General features: G+C 54.8%; 1 long non-coding RNA gene across 1 annotated transcript; it reads right to left on the minus strand.

The window, feature by feature from the left end:
• Nucleotides 1-7925: 7925 nt before the first annotated feature.
• Nucleotides 7926-17284, minus strand: LOC119960459. The gene is made up of 3 exons (XR_005459413.1): nucleotides 17086-17284; nucleotides 8952-9032; nucleotides 7926-8119 (listed from the first exon to the last, which is right to left on the minus strand). It is a non-coding gene; the product is annotated as an uncharacterized LOC119960459 (long non-coding RNA).
• Between the last annotated feature and the right edge of the window lie 7134 nt (nucleotides 17285-24418).

Genomic DNA, 24418 nt, shown 5'->3' on the forward strand with positions numbered 1-24418 from the left:
TGTCCCCATCAAACACTCCCAGGATAGGTACAGCACGGGGTTAGGTAGAGTAAAGCTCCCTCTACACTGTCCCCATCAAACACTCCCAGGACAGGTACAGCATGGGGTTAGATACAGACTAAAGCTCCCTCTACACTGTCCCCATCAAACACTCCCAGGGCAGGTACAGCATGGGGTTAGATACAGAGTAAAGCTCCCTCTACACTGTCCCCATCAAACACTCCCAGGACAGGTACAGCACGGGGTTAGATACAGAGTAAAGCTCCCTCTGCACTGTCCCCATCAAACACTCGCAGGACAGGTACAGCACAGGGTTAGATACAGAGTAAAGTTCCCTCTGCACTGTCCCCATCAAACACTCCCAGGACAGGTACAGCACAGGGTTAGATACAGAGTAAAGCTCGCTCTACACTGTCCCCATCAAACACTCCCAGGACAAGTACAGCACGGGGTTAGATACAGAGTAAAGCTCCCTCTACACTGTCCCCATCAAACACTCCTAGGACAGGTACAGCACGGGGTTAGATACAGAGTAAAGCTCCCTCTACACTGTCCCCATCAAACACTCCCAGGACAGGTACAGCACGGGGTTAGGTAGAGTAAATCTCCCTCTACACTGTCCCCATCAAACACTCCCAGGACAGGTACAGCACGGGGTTAGATACAGAGTAAAGCTTCTCTACACTGTCCCCATCAAACACTCCCAGGACAGGTACAGCACGGGGTTAGGTAGAGTAAAGCTCCCTCTACACTGTCCCCATCAAACACTCCCAGGACAGGTACAGCACGGGGTTAGATACAGACTAAAGCTCCCTCTACACTGTCCCCATCAAACACTCCCAGGGCAGGTACAGCATGGGGTTAGATACAGAGTAAAGCTCCCTCTACACTGTCCCCATCAAACACTCCCAGGACAGGTACAGCACGGGGTTAGATACAGAGTAAAGCTCCCTCTGCACTGTCCCCATCAAACACTCGCAGGACAGGTACAGCACAGGGTTAGATACAGAGTAAAGCTCCCTCTACACTGTCCCCATCAAACACTCCCAGGACAGGTACAGCACAGGGTTAGATACAGAGTAAAGCTCTCTCTACACTGTCCCCATCAAACACTCCCAGGACAGGTACAGCACGGGGTTAGATACAGAGTAAAGCTCTCTCTACACTGTCCCCATCAAACACTCCCAGGACAGTTACAGCACGGGGCTAGATACAGAGTAAAGCTCCCTCTACACTGTCCCCATCAAACACTCCCAGGACAGGTACAGCACGGGGTTAGAGACAGAGTAAAGCTCCCTCTACACTGTCCCCATACATTGTTACTCCCTCCCACTGTGAGTTGAGCTTATTTGTTTCTGATGTCTGCTTAACTCAAGAGGCCATTCAGCCCTTCGAGCCTGCTCTGCCATTCATCGCAATCATGGCTGATAATGCAACTCAGTAGCCTAATCGCGCTTTCTCCCCCCCCCCCCCCCCCCCCCCATATCCTTTGATCCACTTTGGCCTTTGACCGCGTCTCCTTTCTCTTACAGGCCATCGAGGGAGCTTCACACCATGTCTATGCGGATAGGCCGGAAGAGTTCAACGCAGCCGTGACGAAGATCTGTGACTCAATACCTGATGACCACTTGTCACTCTGTACCCCTGCCTCCACCCTCCCACCCTCGTCTTCCAGCTCTTCCTCCTCCTGCTCTGCCACCATGCCCGCCCTGAGTAACCTCTCTCCAGCTCCTGCGTCTCTGTTGTCGGACTCTGTTGTGTAACAAAATAAAGTCTTGTGTCCCTGCCACGGATGCACCCAACCCCCCCCGCCCCCCCCCACCCCCTCCCCCTGCCTCAGGCACTCCAGGGCATCTTCAGAGACTGTGCCATGTGCCCTCCCTCACCCCTCACCCACCCACAACTGTGCCTTAACGCGCTCAGGGAAAGCGTGGCCTCTTTGAATGCATCACTACATCCTCCGGAACTCCAGGGCACTGCCTCCCTCAATCCCATCTTCCGTCCTTGTCCCATCCAACTGGGATTAAGGGAATTATTTTGAAGACAACTGACTGTTTTCAATTCCGAGTCAGTTCAGCATTAGTGGAGGGTTGACCAGGGATTGGAGTGTGGACGAACCAGAGGCAACAAGGAAACACAGACCTTTGCAACGTTCTCCCTCACAGTGGCCTCAATTCATCTCGATTTGTTTCTTCGGAAAAACCCAACCATTTGACTGGCTCCGTGGTCCAGAGAGCACTTCATGAACCTGTTCCCTGTGATGTTGAGTTCTCTATGTGTCCGGTGGAGTTGGCAATGTCAGAAACGCCATCCATGCCAGCCCTCCGTCCCTGGGTAGAACCATCGCCCCGCAGAGGGTTTCCCGCCATGCACTTAACCCCCTCACACTGCTGAGGGAGTGCCGCACTGTCAGAGGGTCAGTACTGAGGGAGTGCCGCACTGTCAGAGGGTCAGTACTGAGGGAGTGCTGCACTGTCAGAGGGTCAGTACTGAGGGAGCGCCGCACTGTCAGAGGGTCAGTACTGAGGGAGTGCTGCACTGTCAGAGGGTCAGTACTGAGGGAGTGCTGCACTGTCAGAGGGTCAGTACTGAGGGAGCGCTGCACTGTCAGAGGGTCAATACTGAGGGAGCGCCGCACTATCAAGAGGGTCAGTGCTGAGGGAACGCTGCACTGTCAGAGGGTCAGTACTGAGGGAGTGCCGCACTGTCAAGAGGGTCAGTACTGAGGGAGCGCTGCACTGAGGGGGTCAGTGCTGAGGGAACGCTGCACTGTCAGAAGGTCCGTACTAGGGAGCGCCGAACTGTCAGAAGGTCAATACTGAGGGAGCTCCACACTGTCAGAGGGTCAGTACTGAGGGAGCGCTGCACTGTCAAGAGGGTCGGTACTGAGGGGAGCGCCTCACTGTCAGAGGGTCAGTCCAGAGGGAGTTGTTACTGGGTGTCCTTATACCTTAACATTGATCCTTAACATCGTACAACGGGTCACCTCGTTGTTGTAGGATTTTGCTCTGTGTGAACAGCTGTGGCTTGTCTAATATTATTACCAATGAAGAGAGTTTGTGAAAGTATTTCAGTGACTGTCGACTGTGGGGGGTTCCTAGGGCTGTAACCCTTGTTCCGCAACATGCAATTCAATTCCGAATTACCGATCCTTTAACACAAATGCCGTGCTACAGACAGACCCAGCCTGCGGCTCTGGATTCATGGAGCGAAAAATGGTCTTGCAAAAATAGATCGAATCTAATCGACACCTCATTCAACCTCGACACAGTTTTGAGTTTTATTCCTGCGGGTCGGAATCGAAGTGACAATAATTTTATAGATCTCATAGAATTTACAGTGCAGAAGGAGGCCACTCGCTCCATTGAGTTTTCAGCCTCCCTGAACCCCCGCTCGTACTCTATCCCCGTAACCCCACCTAACATTTTTTTGGGACACTAATTTATCATGGCCAATCCACCTAACCCGCACGCCTTTGAACGTGTGGGAGGAAACCGGAGCACCCGGAGGAAACCCACCCAGACACGGGGAGAACGTGCAGACTCCACACAGACTGGCCCAAGATGGGAATCGAACCCGGGACCCCGGTGCTGTTGAGGCAGCAGAGCTAACCAATATGCTATTGATTACCGTCCTCTCTGTCTCCCCCTCCCCCTCCTCTCCCAACTCGTCCCCCTCCCGTCACACTCTCCCCCCCCCATCTCCGTCGCCCCCTCCTGTCGCCCAACTCGTCCCTCCCGCCCCACTCTCACCCTCGCCCCACTCACCCCCTCGCCCCACTCTCCTCCTCTCCCACTGTCTCCCCCATCTCCGACCCCCACCCCTCTCCTGTCTCCAATGGAACTGATTGTAGTGTGTTTTGAACCCAGCTGATTGCTGGGTTGCCTGGATGGGGACAGGTTGGGCAAGTTGGCTCAGTTCCGGTTGGAGTTTCGAAGAACACGACGTGAGATCCTTCGATGGGGCAAACGTGGAAAAGATATTCCCCCCCCACCCCCCCCCCCCCAACCTCGAGTGGGGAATCTAGACCAAGGAGGGAGGTGTCCCATTGAAGAGAGAGGTGGGGAGTAATTTCCACTCTGATAGAAGCTCAATGCCTCCCCTAACCCCCCCACCCCCCCCCCCCCCCCGCCACCCCAGGAGCAGTGGGGGCTGCGGGTCGCTGAATATATTCACTGCCGAGGGGAGAGATTCGATCGCCGAGGGTTATCGAGAGGGAAGAGGGGGGGAAATCAGGTCAGTTGGAATCGTATCGAATGAAGGAGCAGAATGGAGGGGCTGAATGGTCTCCTTCTGCCCCTGGGCTGTTGCGTCCAGCCCGCGCTCCCTGACATTACCGGTTCAGCGATGTCTGTGCGATCCGCCCGACGATGATTCGGTTGCCGCCGTTTCCGGCGACCCGCGCGGGTTGGGAAGGTCCCGAGGCCAGAATGGGCACTACGTCAACGCAGGTGTGACCCCCCCTCCCCTTGCTAAAAGGGCGGCTCGTGTGCGTTTTCACGGGAAGCCCTGGATATCCCAGAAGGCAGCACGGACTTTGTAACCTCGGAGGCAGGTTGCAGATGGAGACGGGGAATGGGGGAAACAAACCGTGTTCGATCTCTGCCCCTCGCAACCTGGGCTGGCCAGAGCCCCTGCAGATCACACCTCCCCTTCGACAATCCCTGCAGTGCAGAAGGAGGCCATTCGGCCCATCGAGCCTCTGAAAGAGCACCCGACCTTGGCCCGCTCCAGTAACCCCACCTTACCTTTTTTTGGACACTAAGGGCAATTTATCATGGCCAATCCACCTAACCTGCACATGTTTGGGCTGTGGGAGGAAACTGGAGCTCCCGGAGGAAACCCACAGAGAGAACGTGCAGACTCCACACAGTGACCCAAGCCGGGAATTGAACCTGGGACCCTGGAGCTGTGAAGCAACTGTGCTGACCACTGTCATCGACACAGACTCTTTCTGATATCAGAGCCGGAAACAGTCCGAAGAAGCATAGATAATTATTTCTCTTTGTTTTCTACACATCCTCCTCATGTGAAGCCATTTGTTTGATTATTAGACGTAAAAAAGTGAACTAATTTTGCCTCGTCTTCTCGACACTGATTCCTTGTGTTAGCCCGCGGTGGAAAACAAAGTTCAGACAATCCAGGTTCTGGGCCCGCTTGATGTTAACGGAGATGCGGGTGATGGTGAGTGAGGGTTGGGAGAGAGAGATTCCCCCCCCGGCACCGTCCGGGTCGGTGGAGATGGATCCCCAAACTGCGGACAGGCTGTCTATTTGCAGAGAGGAGGCGCCAGAACTTGATGCAGCTCCACAATCTGTGAAAGATGGCCACCTCCTCCGACAGTGCGGCGCTCCCTCAGTACTGACTCTCTGACAGGGCGGCACTCACTCAGTACTGACCCTCTGACAGTGAAGCTCTCCCTCAGTACTGACCCTCTGACAGTGCGACACTAACTCACTACTGACCCTCTGACAGTGCGGTGCTCCCTCAGTACTGACCCTCTGACAGTGCGGCACTCCCTCAGTACTGACCCTCTGACAGTGCGGCACTCCCTCAGTACTGACCCTCTGACAGTGCGGCACTCCCTCAGTACTGACCCTCTGACAGTGCGGCACTCCCTCAGTACTGACCCTCTGACAGTGCAGCACTCCCTCAGTACTGACCCTCTGACAGTACGGCACTCCCTCAGTACTGACCCTCTGACAGTGCAGCGCTCCCTCAGTACTGACCCTCTGACAGTGCGGCACTCCCTCAGTACTGACTCTCTGACAGTGCGGCGCTCCCTCAGTACTGACCCTCTGACAGTGCAACACTCCCTCAGTACTGACCCTCTGACAGTGCGGCACTCCCTCAGTACTGACCCTCTGACAGTGTGGCACTCCCTCAGTACTGACCCTCTGACAGTGCGGCACTCCCTCAGTACTGACCCTCTGACAGTGCGGCACTCCCTCAGTACTGACCCTCTGACAGTGCGGCGCTCCCTCAGTACTGACCCTCTGACAGTGCGGCACTCCCTCAGTACTGACCCTCTGACAGTGCGGCACTGTCAGAGGGTCAGTACTGATCCTCTGACAGTGCAGCACTCCCTCAGTACTGACCCTCTGACAGTGCGGCACTCCCTCAGTACTGACCCTCTGACAGTGCGGCGCTCCCTCAGTACTGACCCTCTGACAGTGCAGCACTCATTCAGTACTGACCTCTGACAGTGCGGCACTCCCTCAGTACTGACCCTCTGACAGTGTGGCGCTCCCTCAGTACTGACCCTTTGACAGTGCGGCGCTCTCTCAGTACTGACCCTCTGACAGTGCAGCACTCCCTCAGTACTGACCCTCTGACAGTGCAGCACTCCCTCAGTACTGACCCTCTGACAGTGCGGCGCTCCCTCAGTACTGACCCTCTGACAGTGCGGAGCTCCGTCAGTACTGACCATCTGACAGTGCGGCACTCCCTCAGTACTGACCCTCTGACAGTGCGGCGCTCCCTCAGTACTGACCCTCTGACAGTGCAGCACTCCCTCAGTACTGACCCTTGACAGTGCGGCACTCCCTCAGTACTGACCCTCTGACAGTGCAGCGCTCCCTCAGTACTGACCCTCTGACAGTGCGGCACTCCCTCAGTACTGACCCTCTGACAGTGCGGCACTCCCTCAGTACTGACCCTCTGACAGTGCGGCACCCTCAGTACTGACCCTCTGACAGTGCGGCGCTCCCTCAGTACTGACCCTCTGACAGTGAGGCACTCCCTCAGTACTGACCCTCTGACAGTGCGGAACTCCCTCAGTACAGACCCTCTGACAGTGCAGCACTCCCTCAGTACTGACCTTCTGACAGTGCAGCATTCCCTCAGTACTGACCTTCTGACAGTGCGGCGCTCCCTCAGTACTGACCCTCTGACAGTGCAGCACTCCCTCAGTACTGACCTTCTGACAGTGCAGCATTCCCTCAGTACTGACCTTCTGACAGTGCGGCGCTCCCTCAGTACTGACCCTCTGACAGTGCAGCACTCCCTCAGTACTGACCCTCTGACAGTGCGGCACTCCCTCAGTACTGACCCGCTGACAGTGCGGCGATCCCTCAGTACTGACCCTCTGACAGTGCAGCACTCCCTCAGTACTGACCCTCTGACAGTGCGGCACTCCCTCAGTACTGACCCTCTGACAGTGCGGCACTCCCTCAGTACTGACCCGCTGACAATGCGGCACTCCCTCAGTACTGACCCTCTGACAGTGCGGCACTCCCTCAGTACTGACCCTCTGACAGTTCAGCATTCCCTCAGTACTGACCCTCTGACAGTTCAGCATTCCCTCAGTACTGACCCTCTGACAGTGCGGCACTCCCTCAGTACTGACCCTCTGACAATGCGGCACTTCCTCAGTACTGACCCTCTGACAGTGCAGCACTCTCTCAGTACTGACCCTCTGACAGTGCGGAACCCCCTCAGTACTGACCCTCTGACAGTGCGGCTCTCCCACAGTACTGACCCTCTGACAGTGCGGCACTCCCTCAGTACTGACTCTCTGACAGTGCGGCACACCCTCAGTACTGACCCTCTGACAGTGCGGCACTCCCTCAGTACTGACCCTCTGACAGTGCGGTACTCCCTCAGTACAGACCTTCTGACAGTGCGGCACTCCCTCAGTACTGACCCTCTGACAGTGCGGCACTCCCTCAGTACTGACCCTCTGACAGTGCGGCACTCCCTCAGTACTGACCCTCTGACAGTGCAGCATTCCCTCAGTACTGACCCTCTGACAGTGCAGCACTCCCGCAGTACTGACTCTCTGACAATGCGGCGCTCCCTCATTGAACAGGACACCACCCCACTCCCACAAGCTCGGCGGATGATCCCCTTGTTCTGCAGTGGATCACCAACCCCAATAGTGGATCCTCTGAACACAGCCCCATGAACATGCTTCGCTCCCTCTCTCTCACATAAACAGTTTTTAATTAAGTACAATCTTCAAACAGGGCGAAAGAAAGAGTTCCTGGGGCACAGGGCCACCTCTAGCCGATGGTGTCCTCCCAAGGGCGTTTCTTGCTTTGACCATCGTTCCCCACTGTCCCGGGTGAGCTCTCGTTCTGTTGAAGCGGGTTCTGAGCAAAGGTCTGCCGCAACGGCCCTAGGGTAACAAGACACATCCCGTTAAAGCAGGTCGCACTCCACACAAGATCACTAACTCACCCCGACTGAGCATTACTCTATCTAACCCCGTGCTGTACCTGTCCTGGGAGTGTTTGATGGGGACAGTGTAGAGGGAGCTTTACTCTGTCTCTAACCCCGTGCTGTACCTGTCCTGGGAGTGTTTGATGGGGACAGTGTAGAGGGAGCTTTACTCTGTATCTAACCCCGTGCTGTACCTGTCCTGGGAGTGTTTGATGGGGACAGTGTAGAGGGAGCTTTACTCTGTATCTAACCCCGTGCTGTACCTGTCCTGGGAGTGTTTGATGGGGACAGTGTAGAGGGAGCTTTACTCTGTATCTAACCCCGTGCTGTACCTGTCCTGGGAGTGTTTGATGGGGACAGTGTAGAGGGAGCTTTACTCTGTATCCAACCCTATGCTGTACCTGTCCTGGGAGTGTTTGATGGCGTCAGTGTAGAGGGAGCTTTACTCTGTCTCTAACCCCGTGCTGTACCTGTCCTGGGAGTGTTTGATGGGGACAGTGCAGAGGGAGCTTTACTCTGTCTCTAACCCCGTGCTGTACCTGTCCTGGGAGTGTTTGATGGCGTCAGTGTAGAGTAAGCTTTACTCTGTATCTAACCCTGTGGTGTACCTGTCCTGGGAGTGTTTGATGGCGTCAGTGTAGAGTGAGCTTTATCCTGTATCTTATTCCGTGCTGTCCCTGTCCTGGGAGTGTTTGATGGGGACAGTGTAGAGGGAGGGAGGGATGGTGGAATTGGGGGGTGTGGCGTGGGATTGGTGGGTGGGGGAGAATGGTGGGGATGTGACTAACCTTTGGCTGCGATATCCAGGTGATGTTTAATCCTGCGATCCCTCTCCTGAAGCTGTTGTGCAGCCTGGGCATTCTTCCAACCTGCGGATATACAGAGAGGGAGAATTCAGTCACGGCTCACAGTGGCCCCTGTAGCCCGGCATCTGTCACTGTAGCAACGTCAGCTACTGGCACTCTCAGGGAGGGGCCATGTGCCCCATCACGGGGGCATGCAGGACCCCACAGCCAGGATTCCAGAGTCGGATCTTCCACCAGGCGGCCATTTTTGCCCCTCAACTGACCCCATCTTAAAATGCAATCTGGACGCCACATCTCAGAGGGCAGCGAGTGGTGGGAGCCCTTGGAGCCTGTCCTGCGAGTGGTGGGAGCCCTTCGTGCCTGCCCAGTGAGCAGTGGGAGCCCTTCGAGCCTGTCCTGCGAGTGGAGGGAGCGTAGCCCCCTTCGAGCCTGCCCTGCGAGTGGTGGGAGCTCTTCGAGCCTGCCCTGCGAGTGGTGGGAGCGTAGCCCCCTTCGAGCCTGCCCTGCGAGTGGTGGGAGCGTAGCCCCCTTCGAGCCTGTCCTGCGTGTAGTGGGAGCCCTTCGAGCCTGTCCTGCGAGTGGTGGGAGCGTAGCCCCCATCGAGCCTGCCCTGCGAGTGGTGGGAGCCCTTCGAGCCTGCCCAGTGAGCGGTGGGAGCCCTTCGAGCCTGTCCTGCGAGTGGTGGGAGCGTAGCCCCCTTCGAGCCTGCCCTGCGTGTGGTGGGAGCCCTTTGAGCCTGCCCAGTGAGCGGTGGGAGCCCTTCGAGCCTGCCCTGCGAGTGGTGGGAGCCCTTCGTGCCTGCCCTGCGAGTGGTGGGAGCCCTTCGAGCCTGCCCAGTGAGCGGTGGGAGCCCTTCGAGCCTGTCCTGCGAGTGGTGGGAGCGTAGCCCCCATCGAGCCTGCCCTGCGAGTGGTGGGAGCCCTTTGAGCCTGCCCAGTGAGCGGTGGGAGCCCTTCGAGCCTGTCCTGCGAGTGGTGGAATCCCTTGGAGCCTGTCCTGCGAGTGGTGGGAGCGTAGCCCCCTTCGAGCCTTTCCTGCGAGTGATGGGAGCGTAGCCCCCTACGAGCCTGTCCTGCGAGTGGAGGGAGCGTAGCCCCCTTCGAGCCTGTCCTGCGAGTGGTGGGAGCGCAGCCCCCTTCGAGCCTGCCCTGCGAGTGGTGGAATCCCTTGGAGCCTGTCCTGCGAGTCGTGGGAGCGTAGCCCCCTTGGAGCCTGTCCTGCGAGTGGTGGAAGCCCTTTGAGCCTGTCCTGCGAGTGGTGGGAGCGCAGCCCCCTTGGAGCCTGTCCTGCGAGTGGTGGGAGCCCTTCGAGCCTGTCCTGCGAGTGGTGGAATCCCTTGGAGCCTGTCCTGCGAGTGGTGGGAGCCCTTCGAGCCTGTCCTGCGAGTGGTGGAATCCCTTGGAGCCTGTCCTGCGAGTGATGGGAGCGTAACCCCCTTCAAGCCTGTCCTGCGAGTGGTGGGCGCGTAGCCCCCTTGGAGCCTGTCCTGCGAGTGGTGGGAGCGTAGCCCCCTTTGAGCCTGTCCTGCGAGTGGTGGGCGCGTAGCCCCCTTGGAGCCTGCCCTGCGAGTGGTGGGAGCCCTTTGAGCCTGTCCTGCGAGTGGTGGGAGCGTAGCCCCCTTCAAGCCTGCCCAGCTCCCCCCATCCCCTCTCTCTCTCCCCCATCCCCCCTCTCTCTCCCCCATCCCCTCTCTCTCCCCCCATCCCCTCTCTCTCTCCCCCCATCCCCCCTCTCTCTCCCCCCATCCCCTCTCTCTCTCTCCCCCCATCTCCTCTCTCTCTCCCCCCATCTCCTCTCTCTCTCCCCCCATCTCCTCTCTCTCTCTCCCCCCATCTCCTCTCTCTCTCTCTCTCCCCCCCTCCCCCCCCCCCCCATCCCCTCTCTCTCTCCATCCCCTCTCTCTCCCCATCACGGTAGCATTGTGGTTAGCACAATTGCTTCACAGCTCCAGGGTCTCAGGTTCGATTCCCGGCTTGGGTCACTGTCTGTGCGGAGTTTGCACGTTCTCCCCGTGTCTGCGTGGGTTTCCTCCGGGTGCTCCGGTTTCCTCGCACAGTCCAAGGATGTGCGGGTTAGGTGGATTGGCCATGATAAATTGCCCTTAGTGTCCAAAATTGCCCATAGTGTTGGGTGGGGTTACTGGGTTATGGGGATAGGGTGGAGGTGTTGACCTTGGTCTCCTTCCCTCTTCCTCCTCTCCTCTCTCTCACCTTCCTCCCCCCTCTCTCTCCCCACCCCCCTCTCCCCCCCACCCCCTCTCCCCCCCACCCCCCTCTCCCCCCCACCCCCCTCTCCCCCCCCATTGTCTCCTCCCTCTTCCTCCTATCCTCCTCTCTCTCACCTTCCTCACCCCTCCCCCCTCTCTCTCCCCACCCCCCCTCTCCCCCCCCCCCCATTGTCTCCTCCTTCTTCCTCCTCTCTCACCTTCCTCACCCCCCCCCCCCCCCCCTCTGTCTCCTACACCGGAAATTAATCTCTGTACGTTATGGCCGATGTAGTCTCCACGTGCGCTCGCCCCCCAGGCCCCGAACCAGTCTCCTCCATTTTGGGCGGCGGTGGATGTTTGAACTCTCCAGCGAAGCTTTGACTGGGGGGGGGGGGGGGGGGTAGGTGGTGACACACGTGGCGTCGGGAATGTGGTGTCCAGCTCACACACATCGCGTTCACACCTCGCTGAATGGCGGAGCGGACTCGATGGGCCGAATGGCGGGGGGGGGGGGTGGGGGGCGACGCCCTGCCGGCAGCTAGCTGCCCCAGTCTCGCCGGGTTCTGGGAAGGCTTATAACCCTCTTAAGATCCTCGGTTGAAGCTGCCTCCACCACGCTGGCAGACAGTGGGTCCCAGACTCCAACCACTCGCCGCATTGACCAGGCCTTTCACACATCGCATTTGCCCCTTTTACAAATCACTTCAAATCTGTGCCCACTCGTTCTCCATCCTTTTCCGAGCGGGATCACCGTCTCCCTGTCTACTCTCTCCAGCCCCCTCACGAGTTTGAACATCCCCTCTCTCCCTCAGATGACGGGAAAGTCGGTGGAGTTGTGGACAGTGCGGAAGGAGGTTATAAGTTACCGAGGGACATAGATAAGCTGCAGAGCTGGGCGGAGAGGTGGCAAATGGAGTTTAGAACATAGAACATAGAACAGTACAGCACAGAACAGGCCCTTCGGCCCTCGATGTTGTGCCGAGCCATGATCACCCTACTCAAACCCACGTATCCACTCTATACCCGTAACCCAACAACCCCCCCTTAACCTTACTTTTTAGGACACTACGGGCAATTTAGCATGGCCAATCCACCTAACCCGCACATCTTTGGACTGTGGGAGAAAACCGGAGCACCCGGAGGAAACCCACGCACACACGGGGATTTTAATGCAGAAAAGTGTGAGGTGATTCATTTTGGAAGGAATAACAGGGAGACAGAGCACTGGGCTAACGGTAAGATTCTTGGTAGCGTGGACGAGCAGAGAGATCTCGGTGTCCATGTCCATAGATCGCTGAAAGTTGCCACCCAGGTTGAGAGGGTTGTTAAGAAGGCGTACGGTGTGTTAGCTTTTATTGGTAGAGGAATTGAGTTTCGGAGCCATGTTGCAGTTGTACAAAACTCTGGTGCGCCCGCATTTGGAGTATTGCATGCAGTTCTGGTCGCCGCATTATAGGAAGGATGTGGAAGCATTGGAAAGGGTGCAGAGGAGATTTACCAGGATGTTGCCTGGTTGGAGGGAAGATCATATGAGGAAATGCTGAGGGACTTGAGGTTATTTTCGTTAGAGAGAAGGTTAAGAGGTGCCTTAATTGAGGCATACAAGATGATCAGAGGATTAGATAGGGTGGACAGCGAGAGCCTTTTTCCTCGGATGGTGATGTCCAGCACGAGGGGACATAGCTTTAAATTGAGGGGAGATAGATATAGGACAGATGTCAGAGGTAGGTTCTTTACTCAGAGAGTAGTAAGGGCGTGGAATGCCCTGTCTGCAACAGTAGTGGACTCGCCAACACTAAACGCATTCAAATGGTCATTGGATAGACATATGGACCATAAGGGAATAGTGTAGAGGGACTTTAGAGGGATTTCACAGGACGGCGAAACATCGAGGGCCGAAGGGCCTGTACTGCGCTGTAATGTTCTATCTCAATCAAATCTCCTCTTGGCCTCCTCCTCTCCCAGGAGAACATTCCCAACCTCTTCCCATCTATCCTCATCACTGAACCTCCTCTGCGCTCTCTCCAATGTGTGCACATCCTCCCTATCGTGTGGCACCCAGAACCGCGCACAATATTCCAGCTGATGTCGAAGTTCAGCCCCACCTCCTCACGCCTGCTCGTCAAAATACTCTTTCCTTCAATCGGCCAAAGGCTGAATCTGCACAGCACGGATGGTCATAGAATGTACAGTGCAGAAGGAGGCCATTCGGCCCATCGAGTCTGCACCGGCTCTTGGAAAGAGCAGCCGCACACCTCCACCCTATCCCCATCACCCCATCTAACCCAAGGGCCAATTTAGCCTGGCCAATCCACCTAACCTGTACATCTTTGGACTGTGGGAGGAAACCGGAGCACCCGGAGGAAACCCACGCAGACACGGGGAGAACGGGCAGACTCCGCACAGACAGTGACCCAGCCGGGAATCGAACCTGGGACCCTTGCGCTGCGAAGCAACGGTGCTAACCATTGTACAACCGTGCGCCCCCCCCCCCACCAACGATCAGAACGTTGATGGCCGATCTTGCACTCAAATGCACCTTCCACACTCTTTGCCCCTCCCCCCCAGGGTCCCATCTCTCTATTGATCTCCGTCCTGAACACGGTCGGTTAAGGAACATCCACGGCTCCTCGGCCTTGGGAATCTCAAAGATTCACAACCCTGCGGGCTGAAGAGAGAGATTTTGCATCTTAGCTCAAAATGGCCGCCCTTCACTGCCCAACTGTCACCTTCCGCACTCCCACCCAGCCCCAGGTGTCCAGAATCCCCGGGTCACGGGCTCTCAGCGTCTCCCCTTGAGGAACTTTCCGGTAACAGCATTTCCCACAACACATTAGAACATCGAACAGTACAGCACAGAACAGGCCCTTCGGCCCTCGATGTTGTGCCGAGCCTTGTCCGAAACCAAGATCAAGCTATCCCACTCCCTGTCATTCTGCTGTGCTCCAGGTGCCTATCCAATAACCGCTTGAAAGTTCCTAAAGTGTCCGACTCCACTATCACAGCAGGCAGTACATTCCACACCCTAACCACTCTCTGAGTAAAGAACTTACCTCGGACATCCCCCCTATAACTCCCACCACGAACCTTATAGTTATGCCCCCTTATAACAGCTACATCCACCCAAGGAAATAGTCTCTGAACGTCCACCCTATCTATCCCCCTCACCATCTTATAAACCTCTATTAAGTCACCTCTCATCCTCCTCCGCTCCAAAGAGAAAAGCCCTAGCTCCCTCAACCTTTCCTTATAAGACCTATCCTGCAAACCAGGCAGCATCCTGGTAAATCTCCTTTGCACCCTTTCCAATGCTTCAACATCCTTCCTATAGTGAGGTGACCAGAACTGCACACAATACTCCAAATGTGGTCTCAACAGGGTCCTGCACAGTTGCAGCATAACCCCGCGGCTCTTAAACTCAAGCCCCCTGTTAATAAACTCTAACACACTATAGGCCTTCTTCACGGCTCTATCCACTTGAGTGACGACCTTCAGAGATCTGTGGAAATGAACCCCAAGATCTCTCGTTCATTAGAACATAGAACATAGAACACTACAGCGCAGTACTGGCCCTTCGGCCCTCGATGTTGCGCCGACCTGTGAAACCATCTGAAGCCTATCTGACCTACACTATTCCATTTTCATCCATATGTCTATCCAGTGACCACTTAAATGCCCTTAAAGTTGGCGAGTCTACTACTGTTGCAGGCAGGGCGTTCCACACCCCTACTACTCTCTGAGTAAAGAAACTGCCTCTGACATCTGTCCTATATCTCTCACCCCTCAATTTAAAGCTATGTCCCCTCGTGTTGGTCATCACCATCCGAGGAAAAAGACTCTCACTGTCCACCCTATCTAACCCTCTGACTATCTTATATGTCTCTATTAAGTCACCTCTCAGCCTTCTCCTCTCTAACGAAAACAACCTCAATTCCCTGAGCCTTTCCTCGTAAGACCTTCCCTCCATACCAGGCAACATCCTAGTAAATCTCCTCTGAACCCTTTCCAAAGCTTCCACATCCTTCCTATAATGTGGTGACCAGAACTGCACACAGTACTCCAGGTGTGGCCGCACCAGAGTTATGTACAGCTACAGCATGACCCTGTGGTTCCGAAACTCAATCCCCCTGCTTATAAAGGCTAGCACACCATATGCCTTCTTAACAGTTGCCTGGGTGGCAACTTTCATGGATTTATGTACCTGGATGCCGAGATCTCTCTGTTCATCTACACTACCAAGAATCTTGCCATTAGCCCAGTACTCTGCATTCCTGTTACTCCTTCCAAAGTGAACCACCTCACACTTTTCCGCATTAAACTCCATCTGCCACCTCTCAGCCCAGCTCTGCAGCTTATCTATGTCCCTCTGTACCCTATAACATCCTTCAGCACTATCCACAACTCCACCGACCTTCGTGTCATCTGCAAATTTACTAACCCATCCTTCTACACCCTCTTCCAGGTCATTTATAAAAATGACAAACAGCAGTGGCCCCAAAACAGATCCTTGCGGTACACCACTAGTAACTGAACTCCAGGATGAACATTTGCCATCAACCACCACCCTCTGTCTTCTTTCAGCTAGCCAATTACTGATCCAAACCACTAAATCACCTTCAATCCCATACTTCCTTATTTTCTGCAATAGCCTACCGTGGGGAACCTTATCAAACGACTTACTGAAATCCATATACACCACATCAACAGCTTTACCCTGATCCACCTGTTTGGTCACCTTCTCAAAAAACTCAATAAGGTTTGTGAGACATGACCTACCCTTCACAAAACCGTGTTGAGTATCGCTAATCAACTTGTTCTTTTCAAGATGATTATAAACCCTATCTCTTATAACCTTTTCCAACATTTTACCCACAACCGAAGTTGTGCAAGTAACTCACCAAAGTTCCTCAGGCAGCACCTTCCAAACCCACAACCACTGCCATCTGGGAGGACAAGGGCAGCAGATACCTGGGAACCCCACCACCTGGGGGCTCCCCTCCCAGTCACTCACCGTCCTGAATCAGAAATATAAATCGGTCGTTTCCTTCACTGTCACTGGGTCGACATCCTGGAACTCCCTCTCTAACAGCACAGTGGGTGTACCTACACCTCAGGGACCGCAGCTGTTCATGAAGGCAGCTCACCCCCACCTTCTGAAGGAGCAACTAGCGATGGGCGGGACTAACCAGCGACGCACACAGCCCGGAAACAAATAAATGCAAACGTTACGCAGAGATCACTCTTGCTTGAGGACTCGGCCTCTTCCTCTCGATCTCTCCTGACAGGAGTTGCAGCTCTCTCGCCGCCCCCCCCCCCCAGTATTCGGACGGTGTGAGCCCCCTCCTGTGCTCCAGCTCAGGGGCCACGTGCGACCTTCCTCAGGCAAGGCCAAACCCGTCGCGGGCCTGGTCTGACCAAGGGCCCCGGACAACCCAGGACCGGGAGCAAGCCACTCCCGCGTTTCCCCGCTCTCTCGCCGACAAGGCCGGCCGGTCGCCGTGTGCGTTCCGAAGCGCGCCCGTGCGCGCTAACCCGCGGGTCAACTTTCTAAAACGTGGACGCAAAAAGCTGAGCCGCCCTGGCAGCGTCTGCGGGAGAGAATTCGCCTTTTCGAGGCAGTGTGGCCCTTCTCTGGAGCTGGAGATGTGATGGTTCTCGAGTTGGAGAGGAGGCTGGGACCGAATCGAACGTCAGGTGGGGGTCTCAGCACAGATTTGACAAAGGTGTCAGGGCCACGAGGTAAAGCGAGTGTTAATGACACTATTAAAGACTAAAGGAGGTGCTAATAGCGGCAGAATTAAAAACAATGAAGACCAAAGCGACCCTACCCCACCCCATGCACTGGAAGGTAGCGTGGGACCGTTCACCCCCACCCCCCCTCCCCTCCCCCCCCCCCCCCAGACCTCCTACCTGACTTCATGCTCTTGAGGAAGCCCTCACTGTGGGGCAGAACGGCGGGGTCGTGTTTGATCCTGTCGGGAATCTTCAGTTTTCCGCGGACGGCGGGAATGCGCAGGAATCCCACTTGGACAAGCGAGAAGACGTTGGAAGTGAGCCAGTAAGTAAAGACAGCCTGTCTCGAGGGAGGGAGGGAGAGGGAGGGAGAGAGAGAGGAAACAAATCAGCTGATAGAAATAATTCCCCACTGAAACCTCCCTCCCACTATCCACATCCTGGGGGGGTTACCATCGATCAGAAACTGAGCTGGACCCAGCCATATAAACACTGTGGCTACCAGAGCAGGTCAGAGGCTGGGAATCCTGCGGAGAGTAACTCACCTCCTGACCCCCCCCCCCGCTCCCCAAAGCCTGTCCACCATCGACAAAGGTTTGGATCCCGGACGAGCCCCCAACGTTTTTTTTACGAGACCGGGTGAGAACCCCAATAATTTTGTTTATTTATTTTTTGTTTGCAAAACTGAAAGGAAAGTATATTCCACCCCAGGAGCGATGACTCTGACCAATCGGCATCAGGGCAGCACGGTAGCATGGTGGTTAGCACAAATGCTTCACAGCTCCAGGGTCCCAGGTTCGATTCCCGGCTGGGTCACTGTCTGTGTGGAGTCTGCACGTCCTCCCCGTGTCTGCGTGGGTTTCCTCCGGGTGCTCCGGTTTCCTCCCACAGTCCAAAGATGTGCGGGTTAGGTGGATTGGCCATGCTAAATTGCCCGTAGTGTCCTAAAAAAAGTAAGGTTAATGGGGGGGGGGGTTGTTGGGTTACGGGTATAGGGTGGATACGTGGGTTTGAGTAGGGTGATCATTGCTCGGCACAACATCGAGGGCCGAAGGGCCTGTTCTGTGCTGTACTGTTCTATGTTCTAGAACTCGGAGCAGGAGTGGGCCATCTGGCCCCTCGAGCCTGCTCCGCCATTCAATTAGATCATGGCTGATCTTTTGTGGACTCAGCTCCACTTTCCGGCCCGAACACCATAACCCTTAATCCCTTTATTCTTCAACAAACTATCGATCTTTACCTTAAAAACATGTAATGAAGGAGCCTCAACTGCTTCACTGGGCAAGGAATTCCATAGATTCACAACCCTTTGGGTGAAGAAGTTCCTCCTAAACTCAGTCCTAAATCTACTTCCCCTTATTTTGAGGCTATGCCCCCTAGTTCTGCTTTCACCCGCCAGTGGAAACAACCTGCCCGCATCTATCCTATCTATTCCCTTCATAATTTTAAATGTTTCTATAAGATCCCCACTCATCCTTCTAAATTCCAACGAGTACAGTCCCAGTCTACTCAACCTCTCCTCATAATCCAACCCCTTCAGCTCTGGGATTAACCTAGTGAATCTCCTCTGCACACCCTCCAGCGCCAATACGTCCTTTCTCAAGTAAGGAGACCAAAACTGAACACAATACTCCAGGTGTGGCCGCACTAACACCTGATACAATTGCAGCATAACCTCCCTAGTCTTAAACTCCATCCCTCTCGCAATGAAGGCCATGCTAAATTGCCCGTAGTGTAAGGTTAATGGGGGGATTGTTGGGTTACGGGTATACGGGTTACGTGGGTTTAAGTGGGGTGATCATTGTTCGGCACAACATCGAGGGCTGAAGGGCCTGTTCTGTGCTGTACTGTTCTATGTTCTATGTTCTAAAACTCCATTCGCCTTCTTAATCACCTGTTGCACCTGTAAACCAACTTTTTGCGACTCATGCGCTAGCACACCCAGGTCTCTCTGCACAGCGGCATTTTTGAATATTAAATAAAAAATATTAAAGGCATTTAAATAATAATCCCTTTTGCTGTTATTCCTACCAAAATGGATAACCTCACATTTGTCAACATTGTATTCCATCTGCCAGGCATCTTTAATGTTAAAACTAACTTTACTTTAAACACAGAATTAACCACATTACCATCCAAGAAATGGCTTTATAATTAACAACTAAACTGTTCCTAAATAAAAGGTAAAAGCTTGAACATACTATCGAGACCTGCTACTAATTCCAGTCATGACATCCAATACAGTTCAAATGCCCCTTATAAATAAAGTTAACAGAACAGGTTACTTGTTTATCTGTTGGCGAGAATTTGTTTCAAGAGCAGATCCAGTGCAAACTCTGCTCCACTGAACACCATTTGGCAAAACTGCTGGTCAACTTAATATCCTACAACAGACTGCAAAACTACAGACAGACCTGGTTCCTCCCATTCATTACATCATCCGTATCCCACTAAGTTCTGTGACCCGCTTAGCTAGGACTAAACACCGTTCCTTATAAAGTATGTACACTGCAGGGAATCTCCCGCGATCACAACAATCTTACTTCAGCCCTTTATCTGTAACCAGGTGAGTGGTTGGAATCATTACCTCACCTTTTACGACTCTTCAATTGCAGCTTCAGCAGATATACTGTATATATTTTAAAACAGGGGTTTTAATGACATTACTGCAACAGAATATATACAACAATTTCTATATTCAAGGCACAAGTCAGGAGTGCGATGGGAGACTCTCCACTTGCCTGGATGAGCGCTGCTCCCAACAACACTCGAGAAGCTCGACACCATCCAGGACAAAGCAGCACCGCTCGATCGACACGCTAACCACAAACATTCATTCCCTCCACCACCGACGCACAGCGGCAGCCGTGTGTACCGTCTACAAGATGCACTGCAGCAACTCACCAAGGCTCCTCAGGCAGCACCTTCCAAACCCACGCCCACCACCATCTAGAAGGACAAGGGCAGCAGATACCTGGGAACCCCACCCCCTGGAGGCTCCCCCTCCCAGTCACTCACCAGCCTGACTGACCCTGACAAGCAACATACTGCCATTGAAAGTCATAGTTTTGCAGCACATTCGGCCCATTGCTTTCTCAAGCACCTGTCCATTCTACTTCCATTTTCCAGTACATGGACCGTGGGCTTGTGCGCTGCGGCGTTTCAAACGCTCATCCCGACACTTCTTAATAGTTGGGAGAGTTCCCGTCTCCACCGCCTTCTCAGGCAGCGAGTTCCAGACACCCTCCACCCTTTGAGTGAAAGGGCTTTTCCTCAAATCCCCTCGAAACCTCCTGCCCCTTACCTTGAATCTGGTTACTGACCCCTCTACTATGGGGGGGAAAGCTTCTTCCTATCCACCCTCTCTATGTCCCTCAACACCGCAATCAGGTTGCCCCTCAGTCGTCGCTGTTCCAGAGAAAACCACCCCAAGCCTACCCAACCTCTCACCATGGTTGAAACGCTCCATCCCAGGCAGCGCCGGCCCTAGGGTTGCTGGCGCCCCGGGCAAGCTGAACTTCGGCGCCCTTGGAGGAGGGCGGGGGGGGGGGGGGGGGGGGGGGGGGGGCGGGCCGCGGGGGGCGGGGGGGACTCGAGGGGGGGGCGGACCCGAGGGGGGGCGGACCCGAGGGGGGGCGGACCGAGGGGGGGCGGACCCGAGGGGGGGGGGCGGACCCGAGGAGGGGGGGCGGACCCGAGGAGGGGGGGCGGACCCGAGGGGGGGGCGGACCCGAGGGGGGGGCGGACCCAAGGGGGGGGTGGACCCGAGGGGGGGGGGCGGACCCGAGGGGGGTGGCGGACCCGAGGGGGGGGGCGGACCAGAGTGGGGGGGGGGCGGACCAGAGGGGGGGGGGGGGACCGAGGGGGGGGGGGGGGGACACCGAGGGGGGGGGCGGGACCGAGTGGGGGGCGGGGGGAGCGGACCGAGCGGGGGGCGGGGGGCGGACCGAGGGGGGGTCCGAGGGGGGGGGGCGGGGGAGGGGGCGGACCCGAGGGGTGCGGGGGGCCGGGGGGGGGGCGGGGGGGACTGAGGGGGGCGGGGGGACCCGAGGGGGGTGGGCGGACCCAAGGGGGGGGCGGACCCGAGGGGGGGGCGGACCCGAGGGGGGGGGGCGGACCCGAGGGGGGGGGCGGACCTGAGGGGGGGGGGGCGGACCCGAGGGGGGGGGGCGGACCCGAGGGGGGGGGCGGACCCGAGGGGGGGCGGACCCGAGGGGGGAGCGGACCGAGGGGGGGGGGGGGGCGCCCTGGGGGAGGGCGGCCACCGCGCATGCGCTGGTTGGCACCTGCCCAACTGCGTATGCACGGGACCCGAGTCTGTGGCGCCCCCGAGGACATGGCGCCTCGGGCGACTGCCCGAGTTGCCGGTGCCTTGAGCTGGCCCTGATCCCAGGCAACATCCTGGTGAATCTCCTCGACACCCCCTCCAGTGCATTCACATCCTTCCTGTAATGTGGCGACCAGAACTGCACCTCGTACTCCAGCTGTGGCCTAACCAGCGTTTCATACAGTTCCACTATCACCACTCTATTGTGCTCTATGCCTCGGCCAAAAAGGTCAAGTATTGAGGGCATTGGTCAGGCCACACCTGGAGCATTGTGGACAGGTTTGGTGTCCTTATCTGAGGAAGGATGTTCTTGCTATGGAGGGAGTGCAGCGAGGGTTTACCAGGCTGATTCCTGGGATGGCGGGACTGTCATATGAGGAGAGACCAAGTCGGTTTGGATTATATTCATCGGAGTTCAGAAGAGTGAGAGAGGGTCTCATCGAAACTTATAGAATTCTAACGGGGACTTAGAAAGAATGTTGCCGATGGGGGAGTCCAGAACTGGGGGGTCATAGTTTGAGGATTAACGGGTAAACCTTTTAGGACTGAGGTGAGGAGAAATTCCTTCGCCCAGAGAGAGGGGAATCTGTGAAATTCGCTACCACAGAAAGTAGCTGAGGCCACAACGTTGTGGAATGTCGAGAAGGAATTAGATAGAGCTCTTGGGGATAAAGGATCTTGAACTTGATGATCAGCCATGATCAGAATGAGTGGCTGTGGAGCCCTGAAGGGCGCAGTGGGTTAGCACTGCTGCCTCACTGCACCAAGGACTCGTTTTATTCCACCCCGGGCCACAGTCCGTGTGGAGTTTGCACATTCTTATAGAAGTCAGCTATTTTTTTAGTCCATTGAATTTACAGTGCAGAAGGAGGCCATTCGGCCCATTGAGTCTGTACCGGCTCTTGGAAAGAACACCTTACCCAAACCCACACCTCCACCCTCTCCCTATAACCCCACCCAACACGAAGGGCAATTTCGGACACTAGGGAAAATTTAGCACGGCCAATCCACCTAACCTGCACATCTTTGGGCCGTGGGAGGAAACCGGAGCAACCGGAGGGAACCCACGCACACACAGGGGGGGAACGACAGTGACCCAAGCCGGGAATCGAACCTGAGACCCTGGAGCTGTGAAGCAATTGTGCTATCCACAATGCTACCCTTGAATACACCTGATAGGTAAAATAGGTAAAAGTGATAGGTGAAAGATAGCTATTCAGCATTAAGTCCCTAATTTATTAAATACCCATTTCAAAACTCACTCATAACCTCAGCTCATTTCAAAACACATATTCAGCATGACACAGCATAATTCATTTCAAGATGGTACAACATTAAAACACACAATTTAACAGAAACACAAAAACCATGATAAAACAAACACTTTTCACGCAGCTAATAAAATACATTTCTCAAGGCAGTGTCCAAGGTCAGGGCAGGCTCCATGGCAACGGCACGGTAACCTGAAGCCACTATTGTCCTCAGTACGAATCCAGTTCAAACAGCTTGCGATAACGGCACAGAATCGCATTCCAGAACACATACACAAATTCATTTATGAAACATTTCAAGTTAACGTTGCACATTAAAGACAGACAGCGAACCGTCAGATCAAACTTATTTGATTCTAACCCAAACCAATTATCGGGGTGTAGCTAAGGTGGCTAAAGTCTGATACGATTTAGTATAACCGTGATAGATCATACGGCCATTTCTTACTTGATGAATCATCTACACTTTGACTTAACTATTCGCTGTCTCTCATATTTCATTTTCTGACTTTGCTTTTTGAAGTTATTACAAGCTGTTTGCCATAAGAAGGAAAATCATTTCTGTATTACTTGAAAGTTCCCGTACCGGCCTCCCCGAACAGGCGCCGGAATGTGGCGACTAGGGGCTTTTCACAGTAACTTCATTTGAAGCCTACTCAGGCTGGTTTAGCTCACCAGGCTAAATCGCTGGCTTTTAAAGCTGACCAAGCAGGCCAGCAGCACGGTTCGATTCCCGTACCAGCCTCCCCGGATAGGCGCCGGAATGTGGCGGCTAGGGGCTTTTCACAGTAACTTCATTGAAGCCTACTCATGACAATAAGCCATTTTCGTTTCATTTTCATTTCAAGTTGAATTGTCTACAAGATTGCTTCCAATGAGTCCTTTGCTAGCTGGACCTATGAGAGAATATGGCTTTAAATGATTCTCAATTGTACAGAGAACATACAGTGCAGAAGGAGGCCATTCGGCCCATCGAGTCTGCACCGACCCACTTAAGCCCTCACTTCCACCCTATCCCCGTAACCCAATAACCCTTCCTAACCTTTTTGGACACTACGGGCAATTGATCCTGGCCAATCCACCTAACCTGCACATCTTTAGACTGTGGGAGGAAACCGGAGCACCCGGAGGAAACCCACCCAGACACGGCGGAGAACGTGCAGACTCTGCACAGGCAGTGACCCAGCGGGGAATCGAACCTGGGACCCTGGCGCTGTGAAGCCACAGTGTTATCCACTTGTGTTACCGTCCTGCCCATTGTAATCAATCAAGACAAATAAAACCGATTCTTATTTGCACCCGAGAAGTTGTAACTCAAATTTCTACTGAGTTTTAGTGATCGCACAATGTTGCTAAATCCATATGGTACATCTCAGAAATCTCACCGTGTCTGCGTGGGTTTCACCCCCACAACCCAAAGATGTGCAGGTTAGGCCACGCTAAATTGTCCCTTAATTGGGAAAACAAATAATTGGGTACTCACAAAGCCAATTTTGGCAATTTGCCTATTTGCGCTGGATCCCGTGGGCTCCCATGTGGACTACATCAAAAGTCTTACCGAAGTCCATGTGGACTACATCCACCGCACTACCCTCATCTACACACATGGTACCAGCCTCCCCGAACAGGCGCCGGAATGTGGCGACGAGGGTTTTTTCACAGTAACTTCATTTAAGATAAAGATCGATAGTTTTTTGAAGAATAAAGGGTTATGGTGTTCGGGCCGGAAAGTGGAGCTGAGTCCACAAAAGATCAGTCGTGATCTCATTGAAAGGCGGAGCAGGCTCGAGGGGCCAGATGGCCGACTCCAACTCCTAGTTCTTGTGTGAAGCCTACTTGTGACAATAAGCGATTTTCATTTCACCTCCCTGTCACTGTCAATCTAATTTGTTATCCCCCGACAAAGCTATGC

Source organism: Scyliorhinus canicula, unplaced genomic scaffold (genome assembly GCF_902713615.1).
Source record: "Scyliorhinus canicula unplaced genomic scaffold, sScyCan1.1, whole genome shotgun sequence".
NCBI lineage: Eukaryota > Metazoa > Chordata > Chondrichthyes > Carcharhiniformes > Scyliorhinidae > Scyliorhinus > Scyliorhinus canicula.